A 23,141-nucleotide genomic window follows, 5' to 3' on the forward strand; every position below is an offset into this window, starting at 1 on the left:
CCTGGGGGCTGCGCTTCCCGCTTCCCGCGCCCTCCTGGGGGCGGCACCCCACCTCCCAGGGAGCCCGCTCAGGGCGGGGCTTCTTCACCTGTTTGGTTCCATGGGCCCCTTTGCCAGTGAGGTGAGAACCACAGGCCCCTTCTCAGAAGGGAGCGGCAGAGAGTTTTACGGCACTAACATCTGCATTTCTTTAAATTAAATTTTAGGATTATTCAAAATTATGTTCTACAGCTTTCCCATAATTTCAATACCTGATAAACTAGCACAGCTCAACAACGCTTCAAACGGTCATTTTCGGCAGACGTTTAGAAATTGGAGTTTCCCGACGGCAGCGGCCTAACGGCCTGCGCCGGCCGCACGGGCCACCCACTGCTCTCGGGACGCCTGCAGCAAGTGAAAACCTGCCAGGCCACGCAGCGCTCTGCAGCATCTAATACGACATCAGCCCACGCCAGCACGTCTCCCCCAGGAATAACGTCGTTTGAATTTTCAATTCAAATCTTTCCACGGGCCCCTGCACCCCTGGCTAAGAACCCCTGAGGGAGGAGATCTCACCGTCAAAGACTAAGACCCCTAGAAAGAGAGGAGGGCGGCAGAGCAGGAGGAGGCCGTCGGAGCGGGCCGGGAGCGTTGCAGAATTCCAAGCAGCAAGGGAAGGGGCTGGAGGACCCCAGAGAGGACACACAGGCCACCCTGGGGCCAGAGGGCACGGCCGCACCTGGTGTTCTCAGGGACAGTGAGTGGAACTCACAATTCTCTGCTCTGCCCAACTATCGGTTAAGTATGAGGGGAAAAATAGTGATTTTCAGGCTTGCAGATGGTGGAGAGTCATGGCCCGGTGGCAGACAGTATTTTCCAGAGATGGCCACACCTATCTCTTTATCCTCTCCCATATGAGCTTTTATTCTTTTTTGTTTTTTTTAAACAAATAAATTTTATTGATATATATTGATAAAGCATACAATCCATCCAAACTGTGCAGTGATCATTTGGTATGATCACATAGTTGTGTGTTCATCACTCAATCCTTAGTGTTTTCATTATTCCAATAACAATAAAAAACAGAAGATTCACCACCTCTCAAACGCTCTGTGCTTCCCCTTCTGTGCATAGCTGCTTTTCTTTTATTCATTTTAATAAATTTTATTTTTAAGGAGGTTTTAGATTTGCAGAAAAATTGCACAGCAAGTGCAGAGCTCCCCCAGCCCCATTTCCCGCTCTCACCGCCTGTACTGAGGAGCGGCTGCAGTGCTGGTGACTCGCCCGTGCGCGGTAACGAAGGGGAGTTTCCTGCAGCCTTCGCCCCCGGGCGCGCAGCTCTGCGGCGGGACAAATGCAGGGTCAGGAACCCCCGACGCCGTCCCCAGCCCCGAAGCCCCTCGCGCTCCGCCGTGCGCCCGGCCCTCCCCACGCCCGCGTCGGTGCGCCTAGTGGAACGCGCTCTGGCTGCGCTCGCGTGGGCACTGCCGTCCGCCTAAGACCCTGCCCGCGTGTCTCTCCAGGGACCGTTCACGGCAGCGCACGCCGCCGAAGAACTTGGAACTGCTTTTCACCAAGGCGTGCGCTGAAGGCCTCTGCAAGGCGGGTCTTTCGTTACAGGAAGAAAGGAAAACAGTAGCGTTTACAAAGTTAAACAGCAAGTTAAAAAACAGGTCATTGAAATACATGTGTTTCCCATCAGCTGGCCAGGTGATGGCGCTGATCACTTCCTTCTTGCCAGAGAAAATCAGTTTAAATCATATAAGCACATTTAACTGGCGAGAATGAACCACGCGCCCTCATAATCGTGACAAGCACGTCGGGCTCTGGAGCCGTGTATACAGACGGTGGCTAAATGTGTGTGCTCCTTCAGCCTCGAGGATGTGGGCACGTTCTTACTTCCCTCTAGCTCGGGAAATTTAAATCATTTGTATTTTACACATAGAAGATTCTAGAAAGTACAGACCTAGAGCGATGTTTCAGGTTTTCGGAAACTTTGGGATTTTACCCTCACCTGAGAAGAATGACAGATGAGCTTATTTCCTTCTCAAGGCAAAACACACACAAACGTAAACAAGGTGTTTAGGAAGGATAAGACTTCAGTTCTCAGAAGCTATCTACTTTTAAAAAAAGAACAAACATCAGGAACCATAAAATTTTAACAGAGCTCCATTTGGTTTTCAAAGAACATTCTCAGGACACTGGTTCTCTAGAGATACTTTCAGATACTGCAAACCAAAACTCCTTCTGCGAATTATTTTTTAAAAAGCATTTAAAAAGGTGTAGTAAGACAGCAGGCCGTCCTCACTAATGCATGCGGCACGGCAAGATTTTTTTTAAGGAGGTACCAGGGATTGAACCCAGGACCTTGCGCGTGGGAAGCAGGCGCTCAACCACTGAGCTGCATCTGCTCCCTGAGATTTTAACACTCTGAAACCAGTAGGGGAAGCGGACTTGGCCCAGTGGATGGGGCGTCCGCCTACCACATGGGAGGTCCATGGTTCAAGCCCTGGCCTCCTTGACCTGTGTGGAGCTGGCCCATGCACAGTGCTGCTGCACACAGGGACTGCCGTGCCACACAGGGGTGTCCCCCACGTAGGGGAGCCCCACACGTAGAGGGTGTGCCCCGTAAGGAGAGCCGCCCAGCGCAAAAGAAAGTGCAGCCTGCCCAGGAATGGCACGGCACACATGGACAGCTGACACAACAAGATGACGCAACAAAAAGAAACACAGATTCCCAGTGCTGCTGATAAGGATAGAAGCGGTCACGGAGGAACACACAAGTGGAGGGGAGGGAGGGGGGAGGAAAAGAAAAGAAACTAGCAGGCATAATTTAGGTACTCATTGATTTTGTTTTCTGAAACATCCCTTTTAAAAAGATTTTTTATTATAAAAATAATACAAACGTGCAGAAAGCCACCCAAAACAAATGCACAGTTTAGTGAATTGTTATAAGGTGAAAACCCCTTATCTCAGTTTATGGGTCAAGAAGTGAACTTTACCTGCCGTCCCAGGAGCCCCTTTTCACATGCCCCCTCTCCATCGCAGCCCCCCTTCTCCACTGAGGTAACCGCCCGCCTGACTCACAGGGCACTTCCTTGAATTTCTTTCTGATTTGATCACTCACGTTATAAACATCATTTTTATCTTTTTATATACAGAAGCTCCTCTAAATGTGAGAGGTTGGGCTCAAAAAAGAGCTTATTTATGTGTGCTATAAAGAGTAAGCACAAGTGACACTCTGTAAGCAACTCCACCCCATACAGTAGCGGGTGGCGAGCCTTTGCGTAGCGTGAAGCTGTAACATCAGAGACAACGACATCAGCTGACACGGAGGGAGGCGCCTGCATCTAAGCAACTGCCAGCTGATTTAATGCTCCCCGGGCCCTATGAGGCAGGCACTGCTACTGTGGTCCCTTTTCCATGTATGGAAACTGAGCTTCCGAGGAGCGAAATTACTCACCCGAGACCCCACAGCAAGTCACTGAGCCGGGGTGCGCCCAGGGCGGGGAGGCTCGAGCCTGCTGGCCTGATCCTAGGCTGGCGGCTGGACGGTGAAGACTGCGCAAGGGTCCCTGTGCAGATGTGGATGGATTCTGAGCTTCCTGGTTGATTGAGAAAGAAAAGGATCTTCAGCTTTCAAAAGAGAGGGGAAGGAGGGCGGGCGGGCGGCGGTGGAAGACTCGCCCGTCTAGTTCAACCTTTTCATTTTTGAAGAAATGGCCCAGAAGTTTACTTTGTTTAGGGTCACACAAGCAGTTGGTGGCCCAGCTGCTGTCAGATGACCAGATCTCCCAGCTGTTAAAACCAAGGCTCTTTCCAGTATTCTAAACCTTATGTGGAAAAAAATGCACTTTTTCTTTTTTCTTTCCGTAAGTGCTGGGGCTGGGAATTGAACTCCAGACCTCGTATGCGGGAAGCTGGTGCCCAACCACTGAGCCACATCAGCTCCCCCAAAATACACACTTTCAAACCTGCCTTGTTGCATTGGCCTCAAATGAACCACACACGAGCTATCAAGCTATGTGGCAGTTTGATATTATTTATGAATTCCAAAGATAGATATTGGAATGTGTTTGTAAACAGATCTGTTCCTCTGGGTGTATAGATTGTGTTAAATTCAGAGTTTCTCTTTTACTTTATTAAATTATGATTAAGACTTTGATTGGGCCATGTCAGCAGGATGTTGAGTCCAGGGGGCAGGGACGCACAGAGAAAACCACACGGCACAGGAACTAGTGGGAGTTTTGATGCTGGAGCCCCAGGAAGTCAGCACACAGGAGAAGAGCTCGGAGGGGGAGAGACGGCTCTGGAGACTCAGCAGAGGGCCCGGGAAGACAGAGGCTGAGAGTCTACAGCTGCATCTGAGCCCAGAGAGAAACGAGCCCTGGGAGAGAGACAAGACTTATCCCAAACTCCAGCTGAGACCGGAAGAAGCTGGGACCATGGAGCCTGAAGAGGGAGGAGGCTGAGCCCTAACAGCGACGGGCAGCCGTCTTGCCTCAACACAGGGTAACAGACTTTGGTGAGGGAAGTAATTGATTCTTTTTAAAGATTTATTTATTTTTCTCCCCTTTCCCCGCCCGCCCCCGCCCCTGGTTGTCTGCTCTGTGTCCATTCACTGTGTGTTCTTCTGTGACCACTTCTATCCTTATCAGCGGCACTGGGAATCTGTGTTTCCTTTTGTTGCTCATCTTGTTGTGTCAGCTCTCAGTGTGTGCGGTGCCATTCTTGGGCAGGCCGCACTTTCTTTTGCACCGGGCGGCTCTCCTTATGGGGCGCATTCCTTGCATGCATCAGCACTGTGCGTGGACCAGCTCCACACGGGTCAAGGAGGCCCGGGGTTTGAACCCTGGACCTCCCATGTGGTAGGCAGATGCCCTATCCATTGGGCCAAGTCCGCTTCCCATAATTGATTCTTTATGGCCTTGTGACTGTAAACTTCTACCCAAATAAATACTCTTTAGAAAACCCAACATATTTCTGGTGTATTAATCAGCCAAAGGGGTGCTGATGCAAAATACCAGAAATTGGTTGGTTTTTATAAAGGTATTTATTTGGGGTAGAAGCTTACAGTTACCAGGCCATAAAGCATAAGTTACTTCCCCACCAGAGTCAGCTGCCACATGTTGGAGCAAGATGGCGGCCGACGTCTGCGAGGGCTCAGGCTTCCTGGGTTCCTGCGTTCCTGGGGCGTGCTTCTCTCCAGGCTCAGCTGCCTGCTTTCTCCCATGTTTACTTCCCCAGCTCCAGCTCAAAACACCAACCTCCCTTCTCTGCCGTGTGGTTTTTCTGTGAGTTCCCGCCCACGAGGACTGAACATCCTACTGACGTGGCCCATCAAAGCCCCAATCATTATTTAACCAAGTAAAAGTGAAACCACAAAATCTAATATGCAGAGGAGCAGACCAGTTTACAAACATGATCCAGGACCTGTTTTTGGAATTCATAATAATGCCCAACTGTTACATCTGGTATTTTGCATCAGCACCCCCTTGGCTAGTACAGCAGGTTTGCCTCGAAGCCAGTTTACGCCTAAGATACACCATCTACTTGCTTATTTTCTCAGTGTTTTGACTGGGAATTATGAAAATTTGTACTTGAAGCTGGCTTTCTTGTCTCACTTTTTGAGAGCTCAAGCTGTAGATGCCTAACAGGCGAAAAAGAATCACTGGTGCAGTGGCGGCCCTTGGACACATTCACAGCCAATGCTGGGTTATCCCAGCACAGACGGATCATGTAAACCTCTCTTCTCCTTCTTGCTGGTGACCTTTACCTATTTGTGTTTGCAAATGCTTTGACCAGGAACTGGAAAGGAGAAACGCAGAGAAGATGGAATTTGGTTCTTGTCCAGTGTGTTAGGTGCCCTGGTCAAATATTTTGTGGCTTTGCCACTTGAAGTGACTGGGAAACCTTGGGATTCTCTCTGGGCTGAACCTATCTGGGATGTTCGACTTAGTCCTGAAGGTAGGAAAGCAGCTGCTGTGATGAAATGAGCTTGGTGGGGAGTTTGCTCTACTGGGGAGAAGTCCTGTTAGTTATAACATCTTATATGAGTTATAACATCTCTTTATATATCCTGGATATTAACCCCTTATCGGACATGCGATTTCCAAATATTTTCTTCCATTGAGTGGTTTGCCTTTTCACCCTTTTGACAAAGTCCTGAGAGATACAAAAGTGTTTGATTTTGAGGAGGTCCCATCTACCTAGTTTTTCTTTTGTTGCATGTGCTTTGGGTGTAAGCATATTCGCTCTTACGTTAAGTTTGAGAAGTCCTCTGTCATTATTTCTTGAATATTCCTTCTGCTCTTTCTCTCTTTCTTCTCATCTGAGACTATTTTCATTTTTTAAAATTCTTTTTTCTTTCTGCTCCTCAGGCTGACTCATTTCTAGTGTCTTGCCTTCAGTTTCACTCTTTCTTCTGCCATCTCCAACCTGCCTTTGAAACCCTCTGTCATTTCCGTTATTGTGGTCTTCAACTTTAGTTCTGTTTGGTTCCCTTTTAAGTTTTCTATCTCTTTACTAAGATACCCGTTTTTCTTATTCATTGTTTTTCTAGTATCCTTTAATTATTTCTCTTATTTTCTTTCATCTCCTTGAATATTTTTAAAATCATGTTTTTAAAGGTTTTGTTCAGTTTGTCCACATTCTGTTCTTCCTCATTGGTGTTTCCTGGATTTTTTCCTCTTCCTGTGGACGGGCCGTCATTTCCCGTTTCTTTGCTTGTCTTGTACTCTGTTGTTGCACACTGTACTTTTTTTCTCCCCACCCCCTCGTTGTTTGCACTTACTGTGTCTTCCTTGTTTCTTTTTAGGAGGCACTGGGAACTAAACTCAGGACCTCTAACGTGGGAAGGAAGCGCCTAATCACTTGAGCTACCTATGTTCCCTGTTTTGTTGATTCTCTCGTGTTTTTCTTCTTGCACCTTGTTGGAGTTTAATATTATTGATGAACTCCAAAAAGAAATATTGGACTATGTTTGTAAACTGGTCTTTTCCTCTGGGCATATGAGCTTATATTGGATTCAGAGGTTTACTTGATTAAATCATCAGTAAGGCACTGAGTCCCTGCCCCTTGGTAGGTGGAGACTCACAGATAAAAGTCATGGCAAAGGACAGAGTGGAGGGTTTCTGACGTTGGAGTTTTGATGTTGGAGTTTGATGCTGAATCCTTAAGCTGGAGCTCCAGGAAGCTTAAATCCTCGCAGCCGTCGGCAGCCATCTTGCTCCAACACTTGAAAATAGACTTTGGTGAGGGACGTAACTTATGTTTTATGGCCTGGTATCTGTAAGCTCCTACCCCAAATAACTACCCTTTATGAAATCCAACCCTCCTGACCCGTGTGGTGAAGCTGCCCACGTGCAGTGCTGCCATACACAAGGGGTGCTGTGCCACGCAGGGGTGTCCCCCGCGTAGCGGAGCCCCACGTGCAAGGAGTGCGCCCTGTGAGGAGAGCCGCCCAGCACGACAGAAAGCGCAGCCTGCCCAGGAGTGGGGCCGCACACATGGAGAGCTGACGCAGAAAGATGATGCAACAAAAAGCAACACAGATTCCTGGTTCTGCTGGCAAGAATACAAGCGGACACAGAGGAACACACAGTGAATGGACACAGAAAGCAGACAACTGGGGGCGGGGAGGGAAAATAAATAAATAAATAATAAATCTTGGAAAACAAAACAACCAATTTCTGGTATTTTGCATCAGCACCTTTAGCTGACTAATACACGCCTCTCGTTGCATCATCTTCTTGTGTCAGCCTGCTGCGCCTGCCCGTTGCGTCAGCTCCCTATCTTGCGCGTCTTCTTTAGGCGGCCCTGGGAACCTCTGCCCCTGCTTTGTGGAGTCTGTCATTATGTTCTTCTTGTGTCTCTCGTTGCATTATCTTGTTGCGTCGGCTGGCCACACCCGCCTGTCGCATAGCTCACTGTCTTCTTTAGGAGGCACCGGGAACCACACCAGGGGCCTCTCGTGTGGCAGGTGGGAGCCCAATTGCTTGAGCAACATCTGCCTCCCCACACTGTACTTTTTAATATTTTAAAATGTTAGCTCTGGATTTATTCTCTGAGATGTCTGTTTCTTGGTTTTGTAAAGAGCTGGTGATAAGAGAGAATTTTCTGAGCTCAGCCCTCCTACCGGGAAGGCCTGCCCAAGGCAGAAGCGCGTGCAGGGCCTTCCCTGTCTTTCTGGGCCTCTGTCTTGTCCTGGGCTTTTGCTCGCTGGTGTTTGGAGTTCCCCTGTGTGCAGGAGTTTGGCCGTGCACTTTGTTTCCTGGGAGACAAACTTCCCTCTGCTGTGTGTTTGAAGCCAGTAAACCTTTCCACCTCTCACGTTTCTTGCTCTCCTTTCATTGTCTCATGCTCCTTTTTTGCCTGGAGGGCAAATCCTCGGAGGAGGGGCACACCAGAGAGGACTTCCAAGTCAGTCTTTCACAGCTGAAGCAGGGCCAGGGACCCACGAAGGGGCAGAGACAGGCTCCAGGGTGTCCTGGGGAGGGGCTCGGGAGGGGTGCAGGCCCTGCTGCCAGGTCCCCAAGGCCGAGCCTCCCTGGCCTGCCCAGCAAATGCAGCCCTCAGCTGACTACCCCCAGCCCTGGGGAGGCGGAGCCCCACGTCCCTACCGCCAGCGCCCCTGAAACAGCGCACGCCTTTGTGCCTTTGTCTGCGGTGGGCTGAAAGAATACCCGCCCTCAGCCGCAGGCCCCAGCAATCCAAAGCTGCTAATCAAAAGCCATGATCAGTGACCACCTATGCTCACCCCTGGTCTTGGGGAAGAGGATTTTTATGTCCCTTTTTGTCACCAGCATGCCAGTTCCTGCATGGGAGAGGATTAGAGTAGCTGAATGTGGAGAGAACCATTTATTGTTCTTTACAGTAATTGGTCAGCCTCTTCCTGCCGCTCTTCCCTGGGTGCTGTACAGTCTCCTTCTGGCATCCAGAGTTTCAAACCAGTTGTTCCAGACACTTCCTGCCTGTCTCGTAGCTGTTTCGGTGGAAGGACTGAGTCCTGGAGTCTCTGCTCCACCATCTTCCCACAACCCTCCCCACGTGCTCCTCTCACAACACGATTCCTATCTTCCCTCCAGGAGTTGGGGTCCATGTTCCCTCCCCTTGAACATGGGTCACCTGAAACAGCAAACCAGTGGAGTACCGCAGAAGCGATGTTATGTGACTTTTGAAGCTAAGTCATAAAATGACACGGCTGTCACCTGGCTGACTCTCTCTGTCTCTCCACTCCCCCACCATCTGTTGCCTTTGGAATTCAGACACAAATTCACAAGGAGAGACCCACATGGAGAGGAACCAAGCCTTCCCACCAACTCGTCAGCCGGATGAGCTACCTCGAAGTAGACGTGAGCCTTGTCCAACATCTTGCAACCGCTGAGAGGTGTTGAGCCAGAAACAGCCAGTCAAGTTACCCGTAAATTTCTGACTCTTAGGAATCATGAGTAATAACAAATGATCGTCGTTGCTTTAGGTCACTAAATTTTGGGGCAACTTGCTATGCAGCATTAGATAACAAGTACATGCCTATAGCTTTCTTCTGTAAGTTATTTGAAAATGAACACAAACAAAATGAGGTTTAGAACCAAGAAAGAGGAAGATGTGGAATGCTTGAAAACAATAGAACTCCAATCAAAAGAAAGGCTAGGCTGACTTCTCTGCCAGAAACGGAGAAAGGAAATTGGAAGCAGAAGATGATGGGCTCCTCCAGAAATGCATTTAAGAGAATGAGTGGAGACAGAGGAGGAAGATGGTGGTGGAGTAGCTCAGGCAGGGTGCAGCTCTCGTGAAAAATAGGGGAGAAGGCGTAGAAGTCACCCAAGGGAGCCCCTGTGGAGATCGGCAGACCAGGAGAGTGCCTCACCCGTCATCCAGGAGGGACGAAGAGGTCAAAGGGAAAACCAGGAGCTGATGTCCCCGCAGCTGGGAATGCCGCCCATGCCCCACCCCGGAGACCGACAGCCTTGGTCAGAGCTGCAGCTGAGGGCTGAGGGTGGGAGAGGGGAGAGGTCGCGTTCCTCCTCGGGAAGAGGGAGGGTGCAGCTGAGGGCTCTTCAGCAGATGTAACCGCGGTAGCTCGAATCCCCGGTTCAGAAGAGCCAGTTAGTGGAAGCTGCAGTCCCTCCCTGGAAAGGGCTCCTGCAGGGCGCCCCTGCTGGGCAGCCGGGAGAGCGCAGCACAGGGCTTGTCTCCACGTCTCCCCCAGCCGGGGGTCTGCTCTGCGCCCCATTAGCGCTCTCATTACCAGCCAAAGGTGACAAGCCACACGGAGAAACAGGAAGAGGAGCCTCAGCCAAAGGACAAGCCAGGAGTCCAGACGAGACGCAGGACTCGAGACAACTAATCAGCGATGTCCACACTAACCTCCTTTATCAATTCAAGGAGACGGAGGGAAGTACGACTAAAGGGATAAAGGATATTGAGAGGTCACTGCGTGAGCACAAAGAACCAGTGGAAATACTGCGAAGAAAAGTAACAGCTTATGGGAAGGAAGACACATGGATGAAATTAAAAATACATTAGAGGCATATAACAGCAGATTTGAAATGTCAGAAGAACGAATAAGTGAATGTGAAGACTGAACGTCTGAACATGAAAAGATAGAAGAACAGTCAGAAAAAAAGCATGTTAAAAATGGAACAGCGTCCCAGGGAATTGAATAACAACATGAAACACACAAACATACACGTTATAAGGGTCCCAGAAGGAGAAGAGAATGGAAAAGGGGTAGAAAGAATATTTGAGGAAATACTGACTGAAAATTTTCCAACCCTTATGAAAGACCTGAATACCAATATTTAAGAAGGATAATACACCCCAAACAGAGTCACTTCTAACAGACCTACTCTGAGACATCTATTTGGAATGTCAAAGGCCAGACATAAAGAGAGGATTCTGAGAGCCACAAGAGAAAAGCAATGGGGAGCAGATGCGGCTCAGGCGGTTGGGCGCCTGCCTCCCACGTGGGAGGTCCCAGGTTCAGTTCCCAGGGTCTCATAAAGAAGAAAAACAAAGAGCAAAAACAGCCAGCAAGACAACAAGCAAAGAATGAGCAGACAGCAAGCAAACCCAAAAAAAGAGCAGGAAGTGGCTGTGGCTCAAGCAGATGGGTGCCTGCCTCCCACAGGGGAGGTCCCAACTTCAGTTCCTGGTGTCCCCTAAAGGAGATACAAGCAGACAATAAGCAAAAAAGCACAGATGAACAAACAGACAAGGGAACCGTCTCGGGAAGGGATGATACAATAGTGACTTTAAAAAAAGAGAGAGAAAAGCAATGTATTGGGAAGCAGATGTGGCTCAGGGGCTGGGCCCCGTCTACCATATGGGAGGTCCAGGGTTTGATTCTGGGGCCTCCTGGTGAAGGCGAGCTGGCCGAGGGGAGCACTGGCTGCCACAGCAAGATGACGCAACAAAAAGAGACACAGAGGACAGACAGTAGGAGACGCAGCAGGGAAAACGGATGTGGCTCAAGCAGTTGGGCTCCCGTCTACCATGAAGGAGGTCCGGGGTTCGCTGTCCTGGTGAAGGCGAGCTGGCCAGCGTGGCGAGCTGCCCCGTGCGGAATGCCGGCCCGTGCGGGAGTGCCCCCCCACGTGCTGGCCGACATGGAGAGCTGGCACAGCAAGATGACGCAACAAGAGACACAGGGGAGAGAAAATAAAAAGAAAGACGTAGCAGAACAGGGAGCTGAGGTGTTGGAAGAGAATGATCTCCTCTCTCCCACTCCAGAAGTTCCCAGTATCGTTCCCGGAGCCGCCTAATGAGAATACAAGCAGACACAGAAGGGCACACAGCGAATGGACACAGAGAGCAGACAATGGAGGAGGGGGGAGAGAAATAAATAAATACATCTTTTAAAAAAGAGAGAGAGAGATGCAGCAGATGAGGGAGCTGAGGTGGCACAAGCAATTGAGCGCCTCTCGCCCACTCAGGAAGGTCCCTGGCCCGTTCCCAGTGCTGCCTAAAGAGGAAGACGAGAAGAGAAGACAGGTACATAATAACACAAAGCAAATGGACAGAGAGAGCAGAGAACAAGCACAAACAACAAGGAGGGGAGAGAAATAAATAAACAAATTTAATTAAATAAATGCTTAAAAAAAGAAATTTTTTTAATTTCTTTTTTTTTTCAGATTTATTTTTTATTTATTTCTCTCTCCTTCCCAGTTGTCTGCTCTCTGTCCATTTGCTGTGTGTTCTTCTGTGACCGCTTCCATCTTTATCAGTGGCACCAGGAATCTGTGTTTCTTTTTTTTTTTCCAAAGATTTATTATTTTATTTATTTCTCTCCCCTTCCCCCACACCCCAGTTGTCTGTTCTCTGTGTCTATTTGCTGCGTGTTTTTCTTTGTCCACTTCTGTTGTTGTCAGCGGCACAGAAATCTGTGTTTCTTTTTATGTTGCATCAACTTGTGTCAGCTCTCCGTGTGTGTGGCACCATTCTTGGGCAGACTGCACTTTCTTTCCCACTGGGCGGCTCTCCTTACAGGGCGCACTCCTTGCACATGGGGCTCCCCTACGCAGGGGACACCCCTGTGTGGCACGGCACTCCTTGTGCATATCAGCACTGCGCATGGGCCAGCTCCACACGGATCAAGGAGGCCAGGGGTTTGAACTGCGGACCTCCCATGTGGTAGATAGACGCCCTAACCACTGGGCCAAGTCCATTTTCCCTGTGTTTCTTTTTGTTGTGTCATCTTGCTGTGTCAGCTCTACATGTGTGCAGCGCCATTCTTGGGCAGGCTGCGCTTCCTTTCGCGCTGGGCGGCTCCCCTTACGAGGTGCACTCCTTGCGCGTGGGGCTCCCCTACGCGGGGGACACCCCTGCGTGGCACAGCACTCCTTGAGCGCATCAGCACTGCACATGGGCCAGCTCCACACGGGTCAAGGAGGCCCGGGGCTTGAACTGCAGACCTCCCATGTGGTAGGCGGACGCCCTCTCCATTGGGCTAAGTCTGCTTCCCTTAAAAATTTCTAAAAATCAATGTATCACTTACCAGGGAGCCTCAATAAGGCTAAGTGCTGATCTCTCATAAAAAACCAGGGAATATTTTCAAAATTAATAACAGGCAGAAAAAAGGGAAAATTCACAGATATATGGAGATTAAAGTATACACTCTTTTTTTCTCCCCCCTCTTCCCCTCCCCTTTCCTCTCCCCCTCCCCTGCCCTGCTATTTTTTCTGTCTGTGTCTATTCACTGTGTGATCTTCTGTACCTTTTTCTCTTTTTCTCTTCTCTTCTCATTTTTCCTCCTCTAGGATTCACCAGGATTCCATCCTGGGGACCTCTGATGTGGAGAGAGGTTCCCTGTCAATTGTGCCACCTCAGTTCCTGGTCTCTGCTGCACTTCACCTTGGCTCTCCCCTTGTCTCTCTTTTGTTGCGTCATCATCTTGCTGTGTGACTCCCCGCATGGGCACTCAGATCGCCACATGGGCACTGGCTTGCCACTCAGGCATGCTTTCTCCTTTTCTTTCTCTTTCTTTTTTTAACCAGGAGGCCCCAGAGATTGAACCCAGTCCTCCCAAATGGTAGGTATAAGCCCTTTTAATTGAGCCACATCTGCTTCCCAAACAATACTCTTATATAATCAGTAGGTCAAAGAAGAAATTGCAAGAGAAATCAGTAAATATCTGAAGATAGATGAAAATGAGATACAGAAAAGGCAGGCTGAGAAGGAAATTTATAGCTCTCAATTCTTATATTTTTAAAAAGAAGAAAGAGCTAGAATCAAATACCTAACTGCATACCTGGAGGAACTAGAAAAAGAACAGTAAGCCAATCCCAAAGCAAGAAGAAGGAATGAAAAAATGAAGACTAGAGCAGAAATAAATGAAATGGAAAATAAAAGAAAAAACAGTACAATCAACAGAACTGAAAATTGGTTCTTCGAGAAGATCAACAAAATTGAACTCCAGCACCTACAATCTGATTTATTGGACTTACCACACTCAGCTAAGATGGAGTTGAAGAAGGACAACCACCACACCATGGAGCCTAGAGTGATTACAACTGAAAGTGGGAGGATTGCATCCAGCATCCATGTGGAATCGGAGCCTCCTCTTGACATAGAGGTGCAATGGACACAACCAATCCAATGTCCACATAGAAGAGGTGGTATTGGATTGGGAAAAGTGGACATGGTGGACGATGGGTATGGGGAAAGGCAGGAAGAGATGAGAGGTGGAGGCGTCTTTGGGACATGGAGCTGCCCTGGATGGTGCTTCAGAGGCAATCACCGGACATTGTAAATCCTCACAGGGCCCACTGGATGGAATTGACTATGAGGTGCAGAGGTGCCCAAAGATGTACTTACCAAATCCAATGGATGTGTCATGATGATGGGAACGAGTGTTGTTGGGGGGGGGGGAGAGGGGGGGGTGGGGGGTGGGGTTGAATGGGACCTCACATATATATTTTTAATGTAATATTATTACAAAGTCAATAAAAAAAATAAAAAATAAAAAATAAAAATAAAAATAAACAAAATTGATAAAACCTTAGACAGATTAATAAAGAAGACAAGAGAGAAGATGTAAATAAATAAAATCAGAAATGAAAAGGGGGGACATTTTCACTGAAAACCCAGCAGAAAAAAGAGATCATAAGAGGATACTATGGGGAAGCTCATTTGCTTCAACTGATAGGGCGTCCACCTACCACATGGGAGGTCCAGGGTTTAAACCCAGGGTCTCCTGACCCGTGTGGAGCTGGCCCACGCACAGTGCTGATGCACGCAAGGAGTGCGGTGCCATGCAGGGGTGTCCCCCATGTAGGGGAGCCTCATGCTCAAGGAGTGCACCCCATAAGGAGAGCCGCCCATGCAAAAAAAGTGCAGCCTGCTCAGGAGTGGCTGCACACACAGAGAGCTGACACAACAAGATGATGCAACAAAAAGAAACACAGATTCCCAGTGCCACTGACAGGAATACAAGCAGACACAAAAGAACACACAGCAAATGAACACAGAGAGCAGACAACTGAGGAGAGGGGGGAGAGAAATAAATAAGTCTTAAAAAAAAGAGTTTACTATGAACAACTGTATACAAACTAGATGATGTTGATGAAATGGAAAAATTCCTAGAAACACACGAGCAACCCACACTGACCCTAGAAGAAACAGAAGACTTTAACAAACCAATCAAAAATAAAGAAATTGAAACTGTCATCAAATCCCCTCCCCCCCAAAAAAATGAAAAGTCCAGGACTAGATGGCTTCACAGGTGAATTCTACCAATCATTTAAAGAAGGTCTAATACCAATCTAGCTAAAACGTTTCCAAAAAATTGAACAAGAAGAACCACGGCCAAACTAATTTTATGAAGCCAACATCACCTTCATACCAAAGCCAAATAAAGATATTATAAAAGGCGGCGAACTTGGCCCAGTGGTTAGGGTGCCCGTCTACCACATGGGAGGTCTGCGGTTCAAACCCCGGGCCTCCTTGACCTGTGTGGAGCTGGCCCGTGTGCAGCGCTGATGCGCGCAAGGAGTGCCTTGCCACGCAGGGGTGTCCCCACATAGGGGAGCCCCACACGCAAGGAGTGCGTCCCATAAGGAGAGCTGCCCAGCGCGAAATAAAGTGCAGCCTGCCCAGGAATGGTGCCGCACACACGGAGAGATGACGCAGCAAGATGACACAACAAAAAGAAACACAGATTCCCGTGCCGCTGACAACAACAGAAGCGGACAAAGAAGACCAGCCAATAGAGAGAACAGACAACTGGGGTGGGGGTGGGGGGAAGAGAAATAAATAAATAAATAAAAGAGAAAATTACAGACCAATTTCTCTTATGAATATAGATGCAAAAATCCTCAAAATAATTCTTGGTAACTAAATTAAAAACACATTAAAAATGATATGGCACAATCAAGTGGGCTTTATACTGGGTATGTAAGGGAGTTCAAAATAAGAAAATTATTCAGTGTAATACACCACATTAATAAATCAAAGTAGAGGGGAAACGGACTTGGCCCAGTGGTTAGGGCGTCTGTCTACCACATGGGAGGTCCACGGTTCAAATCCCGGGCCTCCTTGACCCGTGTGGAGCTGGCCCATGCGCACTGCTGATGCGCACAAGGAGTGCCCTGCCACGCAGGGATGTCCCCCGCATAGGGGAGCCCCACAGGCAAGGAGTGCACCCCGTAAGGAGAGCTGCCCTGCGAGAAAAAAGTGCAGCCTGCCCAAGAGTGGCGCTGCACACACGGAGAGCTGACACAGCAAGATAATGCAACAAAACGAGACAGATTCCGGGTGCTGCTGACAAGAATACAAGCGGACATGGAAGAACACACAGTGAATGGACACAAAAAGCAGACAACTGGGGGGGTGGAGAGAAATAAATAATTAATAAATCTTAAAAAAAAAAGACCATAAGGGAATTCTATCAACAACTTTGTCAATAAATCAAACAGCCTATATGAAATGGGAAAATTCCTAGAAAGATACCAATTATCAAAACTGACTCAAAGAGAAATATGAAATATGAATGTATCTATAAGGAAACTGAAATAGTAATTTTAAATTTTATTTTAATTGATTTATTCCTCCCCCCCTCGCCCCAGTTGTCTGTTCTCTGTGTCCATTTGCTGCGTGTTCTTCTCTTTTTTCTCCTCTTCTGTTGTTGTCAGTGGCACCGGGAATCTGTGTTTCTTTTTGCTGCATCATCTTTTTTTTTTTAGATTTATTATATTTATTTCTCTCCCCTCCCCCCCCCACCCTGGTTGTCTGTTCTCTGTGTCTATTTTGCTGAGTCTTCTTTGTCCGCTTCTATTGTCAGCGACACAGGAATCTGTGTTTCCTTTTGTTGTGTCTTCTTGTTGTGTCAGCTCTCCGTGTGTGCGGCACCATTCCTGGGCAGGCTGCACTTTCTTTCGCGCTGGGCGGCTCTCCTTACGGGGCGCACTCTTTGCACGTGGGGCTCCCCTACACGGGAACACCCCTGCATGGCAGGGCACTCCTTGCACGCATCAGCACTGTGCATGGGCCAGCTCCACACAGGTCAAGGAGGCCCGGGGTTTGAAGCGCGGACCTCCCATGTGGTAGACAGATGCCCTATCCACTGGGCCAGGTCTGCTTCCCTGAAATAGTAATTTAACATTTTCCTACCACCCCATCTCACCTGCAAAAAAAAACCCAAAACTCTGGGCCCAGGTGGTTTCACTGGTAAGTTCTACTAAACATTTAAAGAAGAACCATAGCAATCCTTCATAAACTCTTCAGGAAGACAGACAAGGAGGAAACACATCTCAACTCATTCTATGAGGTGGGTATTATCATGATAATAACCAGACAAAGATATCACAAGAAAAGAAAACTGCAAATAAATATCATCCATTAATATAAATGGAAAAATCCTCTGCAAAGTACTAGCAAACTGAATCCAGTGACATAAAAAGGATTATGCATCAAGGCCAAATGGGAATTATCCCAGGTACACATCTAAAAATCAACTGTTACACATCATATTAATAGAATAAAGCAAAAAAAACACACGATCAACTCAACTCATCTCTAAAACATTTAACAGAATCCAACACCCATTCACGAAAAATATTCTTTAAAAAAACAGGACTAGAAGAGAACTTCCTCAGCCTGACAAATGCACCTGTGAACTCTGCAGCTATCAGACAAAGTTGAAAGACTGTTTTCTCTCTAAGGTTGGGAACAGGGCAAGAACGTCTGCTCTCCCCACTTCCATGTGATCTTGTACTGGTGGTTCTAGCCTGTCCAATCAGGTGAGAGAAATAAAAGACATCCAGATTGGAAGGGAAGAAGTAAAACGATCTCTACTCACAGATGACATGATATAGTACATAGAAAATCCAAATGAATCCACTAAAAACAGATGGATTAGTGATTGTGGGAAGATGGCAGAGGAGGAAGCTCCAGAAATCAGTCCCTCCACTAAGGCAACTATGGAGCTGGCAGGAACTGTCCGAATCAACTACCGAAACGTAGTGGAGCACTGCGCAGCCCCCAGGGAGCGAGAGGCAGGTAAACCGTGGCAATACCAGTGAACCTCGCCTCCCCGCTGTGGCTCCCACCCCTTCCCCCAGCCTCATGGTGGGTAGCACAAGGACTGGCGCTCCAGCCCCCGGCAGCTTGCTGGCACCTGCGTGGACGTGAAGACCTGGCCCTCCAGGCTCTGGGGAGGGCGGGGATCTGATTGCTTGTGCCTGCATCTGATCAGCTGCTTGGGATCACTCGGGGCTGGTTCTAAGGGCAGCCATTATTCCAGCTCACCTTAGGCAAAGGCAGGAGAGAAATCTTGACGTCAGTTACCTTCTTCAAAACCATGGGAAACAGTTAAAGGGCTGTGCTAACTGGGCACATGCTCAATCAAGAAAACACAACCTCGAAAGTCATGCAAGGGGAAGCGGACTTGGCCCAACTGACAGGGCATCTGCCTACCACATGGGAGGTCCAGGGTTCAAACCCCGGGCCTCCTTGACCCGTGTAGAGCTGGCCCATGTGCAGTGCTGATGTGTGCAAGGAGTGCCCTGCCATGCAGGGGTGTCCCCCGCATAAGGGAGCCCCACGCGCAAGGAGTGTGCCCCGTAAGGAGAGCCACCCAGTGCGAAAGAAAGTGCAGCCTGCCCAGGAGTGGTGCCACACACATGGAGAGCTGATGCAGCAAGATGACGCAACAAAAAGAGACACAGATTCCCACAGAAGAACACACAGCAATGGACACAGAGGGCAGACAACGGGGGGGAGGGGAAGGGGAGAGAAATACTTTTTTAAAGTCATGGAAGAAGCCCCTGGAGGCCTTGCGGCTCCCCCAGCCCTCCACAGTAAGGGGTGCAGCCGGCCTGCACTTCTGTTACGGGTCCAAGGCCCTGCTGCAGAGGGAGCGGAGTGGCCCCTGTGCACCTACTGGGGTGCATGGATGTCAGTTCCAATGAGGGGGAGTCTGAGAGACTGAGCCTGGGGCTGGTCTTGGGCTCACCTTCCTAGAGTTTCTCCTGAGGGCAGAGAAGCAGCTGGAACAGGGTGAGACACACTCAAGTTGAAGCACCAGGAAAAGCACTGAGTCTCAAGAGTGCACCAAGGGAGTGGAAGATAAAAAAAATAATAAAATACAGACAGAAGAATGCACAGCGAATGGCTACAGAGAAGAGGCAGCAAGCAAAAAGCTGCAAGGGGAGGAATAAAAAATAATAATAATAATTTTTTAAAAAGTGTATTTATCCAATATTAGTATTGCTACACCTGCTCTTTTTTATTGTTATTTGTATGGAATATCTTTTTCCAACCTTTCACTTTCAGCCTGATTGCATTCTTGTGACTAAGGTGAGTCTTTTGTAGACTACAAATAGAGGCTCATGTTTTTTTAATCCATGCAATGTTGTTACTATAAAGACATTACTTCATCCATTTTGTTCCTGGTTTTCTGTTGTCATATCTTACATAGTCTATCTTTTAGCCCTTTAAGATTCTCTTACTTATGTTCTTAATTTCTACACTCTTCTCCAGGCCTCTCTTTTCGTTTCCTTTCAGGCTGAAACACACCCTTTAATATCTCTTGTAGATCTGATCTCTTGATAACAAACTCTCTCAGTTTTTGTTTTTGTAAAGACTTTAAACCCACCTTCCTTTCTGAAGGATGGTATTGCCAGATAAAGAATTATTGATTGGCAGGCTTTTTTTTTCAGTACCTTAAATATATCCTACCACTGCCTTCTCATCTCCATGGTTTCTGAGGAGAGATCAGCATTTAGCCTTAATGAGGCTCCCTGGTAAGTAATACATTGCTTTTTTCTTGCTGCTCTTAGAATCTTCTCTTTATCTTTGGTCTTTGACATTCTGAGTAATAAATGTCTCAGAGTAGGTCTGTTAGGATTTATTCTGTTTGGTGTGCGTCGTCCTTCACAAGGAGGTCCTGGGACGTGAACCCAGAGCCTCCCCTGTGGTAGACGGGAGCCCAACCACCTCAGACATGGCTTTCTAAAGGGCTGGGAAGTTTTGGGTCATTATTTCCTCAAATATTCTTTCTATCCCTTTTCCACTCTCTTCTCCTTCTGGGACACCTATAATGAATATGTTTGTGCATTTCATATTTTCATTCAATTCCCTGAGACCCTGTTCCATTTTTCCTATTCTTTTCTTTGTCTGTTCTCCTATCTTTTCAAATTCAAATGTTCTGTCTTTGAATTCACTTATTTATTTTCAAATCTGCTGTTATATGCCTCTAATATTTTTTGGCTTTTGGTTTTTTTTAGTTACTGAGAATCGAGATTGAATCTGGCACCTCATATTTGGGAAGCCGGCACTCAACCACAAACCACACCAGCTTCCCTGAGTTGGTTTTTTTTTTTCATTTGTTTTGCTTGTTGTTTGCTTTTATTTTTTCAGGAGGCACAAAACCAGGACTTCCCGTGTGGGAGGTGGGCGCTCGACGGCTTGAGCCATATTTGCTTCCCATCTAAGGTATTTTTAATCTCATCTGTTGTGTCTTTTATTCCCATAAGCTCTGTTAATTTTTTTGCAGGCTTTCAAGTTGTTCTTTATGCTCACACAGTGTCATCTTAATATCCTTTATGTCTTTAGTCATATTTTGCTTCATCTCCCTAAATTGACTAAGGAGCTTTGTGTGAAAATCATTGATGAGTTGTCTTAAATCCTGAGTCTCACCTAGAGTCTTGGTTTGTTCCTGTGACGTCTTCCTGTTTCTTAGCATGAGCTGTCACCTCTGGTTAACACCTAGGCATCGCCTATGTTGGTGACTTTACTCTGTTGATCAATTTCTTATTTTATTTTTAGTTTAATTTTTTCTAAAGCTCTAATATTGCCCTGTTTAAGTAACCAGAACAGGGGCAGGGAGGTGCTCTTGGGGTCCCACCAGATCTATGGTGCTTGGGAAAGAAACAGGAGAGACCAGCCTGTCCTCCTTCACTTTCCTGGCTGTCCAGCAAGTGGTGCTCCTTGGCCAGCCCTTGCATGGAGATGAACCCTTGGATTTCCACAGGCTTTTCTGGACCAGCGAGTTGTGGTGGTTACATTCACTGAAGAGAAACCACACTCAGTCCTCCTCCTACCCTCCCTCTTCCCAGGGAGAAATCTGTCCTTTCCCCTCTATGCTGGCCCCTCAGCCACAGATTTTACCAAGGCAGCGCACCTTGGGGGGGGAGGGGGATGCATTTCCAGCCACGGGCCAGGAACTCAGTTTTCCATCTGGACTCTCCATCTCTCCATCCCCATTCCCCCCTGGACGTTGTGTGCAGCGCTCTCCTGGTCTGCAGGTCCCCAAAGCAGTTCCCTCGGATGACTGCCACACCTTCTCCCCTATTTTGCAAGAGAGCTGTGCCCTGCATGAGCTATGCCACACCACACTGGATCTCATCCTTCAAAGAATTAGTGATCTCAAAGACCAGACAAGTGAAAAGATTAGGGATGAGGAGCAGAAAGAAAAAAGCGTAAGAAAGAACGAACAGCGCCTAAGGGACCCGTGGGACTGATCGAGGGCACCAATATCCACACGATGGCGCCTCAGAAGGAGAAGAGAGAAAGGGACAGAAGGAACACGCAAACAACTATTGGCAGAAAACTTCCCAAATTTAACAAAAGGCACGAATATAATTTTTCAAGAAGCCCAGTGGAACCTAAACAGGATAAATTCAAAGGAAGTCATACCAACTAATCAAATTGTTCAATGCCAAGGACAAGGAGAGTTTTGAAAACTGCAAGAGAAAAGCAATGTATTATGTACAAGGGAATCCCAATAAGATTAAGTGCCAATTTCTCACCAGAAACCTTGGAGGCAAGGCAGTGATATGAAATACTTAAAATGCTAAAAGAAAATTATTACCTTTTTATATCCAGAAAGATTGTTTTTCAAAAATGAGGGAGAGATTAAGACATTTCCAGATACACAAACGCTGAGGGAGTTCATCACCACTAGTCCTGCCCCACAAGCAGTGCCAAAGGGAGCTCTTCAGACTGAAAGGAAAGCATGCTGGACAGTGGCTCGAAGCGGCTTAAAGAAGTAAAGACCTGCAGTAAAGGAACTATATGGATAATTACAAAGGCCAGCACTATTGCATTTCTTTTTGTATGTAGCTCCTCTTCTTACAGGTGATAAATTACAGATGCATAAAAAAGTGGTGATAAATCTATGGTTTGGGGATACAATATACATGGATATAATTTGTAGCAAGTACAAAAAAAGTGGGTAGGGGTATAGGAACAGTGTATGTGTATACCATTGAAGATAAGTTGGTATCAGATCAAACATGATTTTTATAGACTTAAGGTGTTAAATTTTAACCCATGGTAACCACAAAGAAAATACATGAAGAATGTATTCAGAAAGAAAAGAGAAGGGGCTCAAAAGGTACAATACAGAAAACAAGCAAATAGATATGGAAGAAGGCATCAACAGAAGAATTGGCCAAAAGGTATAAGACTTACAAAGACACAACAGGCAAAAGAAAGTCCTGCATTAACTGTAGTTACTTTAATACAAATGGTTAAACTCTCCAGTCAAAAGGCAGAAATTGGTGAATGGATAAAACAACCATATACTGCCAACGAGAGACTTGCCTTAAATTCAAAGACATAAATACCTTGAAAGAGAAAGGATGGAAAATTTATACTATACACGTAGTAATCAAAGGAGAGCTGGGATAACTACACTAATATCAGATAAAACAGTAAGCCAAAAATTGTTACAAAGGAAAAGTATGTCACTACATATTTATAAAGGGGTCAATTCCACAAGAAGCATAACAATTATAAATATGTATCACCTAAGAGCAGAGCCCCAAAATATAAAAGCAAGTATTGACAGATTTGAAGGGAGAAATAGATACTTACATGTTAATAGTAGGAGATTTCAATACACCACTTTCAGTAGTGGATAGAACATCTAGACAGAAGATCAGTAAGGAAATAGAAGAACTGAAGGACACTGTAAGCCGGCTAGACCCGACAGGCATCTATAGAACACTTCGCCCAACAGGAGCAGAACATACATTCTTCTCTGGTGCATATGGGTCATTCTCCAGGACTGACTGTATGTTAGGTCACAAAATAAGTCCCAATAAATTTTAAAATATTGAAGTCATGCAAATTATATTCTACCAAAATGGGATGAAGCCAGAAATCAATAAAATGGGAAGAAATGAAAAATTCACAATATGTGGAAATTAAACAACATA

The 23,141-nt window shown here is 47.0% G+C and overlaps 1 long non-coding RNA gene across 1 annotated transcript in view; it reads right to left on the minus strand.

The window, feature by feature from the left end:
- Window positions 1-23,141, minus strand: part of LOC131279549 (uncharacterized) — a 64,341-nt gene that overhangs the window by 20,631 nt on the left and 20,569 nt on the right. Inside the window, exon 2 of the long non-coding RNA XR_009186977.2 lies at window positions 3,443-3,584. This is a non-coding gene — a long non-coding RNA (uncharacterized lncRNA). The remainder of the gene's footprint in view (window positions 1-3,442; window positions 3,585-23,141) is intronic.

The sequence above is a fragment of the Dasypus novemcinctus genome, chromosome 8 (assembly GCF_030445035.2).
Source record: "Dasypus novemcinctus isolate mDasNov1 chromosome 8, mDasNov1.1.hap2, whole genome shotgun sequence".
Lineage (NCBI taxonomy): Eukaryota > Metazoa > Chordata > Mammalia > Cingulata > Dasypodidae > Dasypus > Dasypus novemcinctus.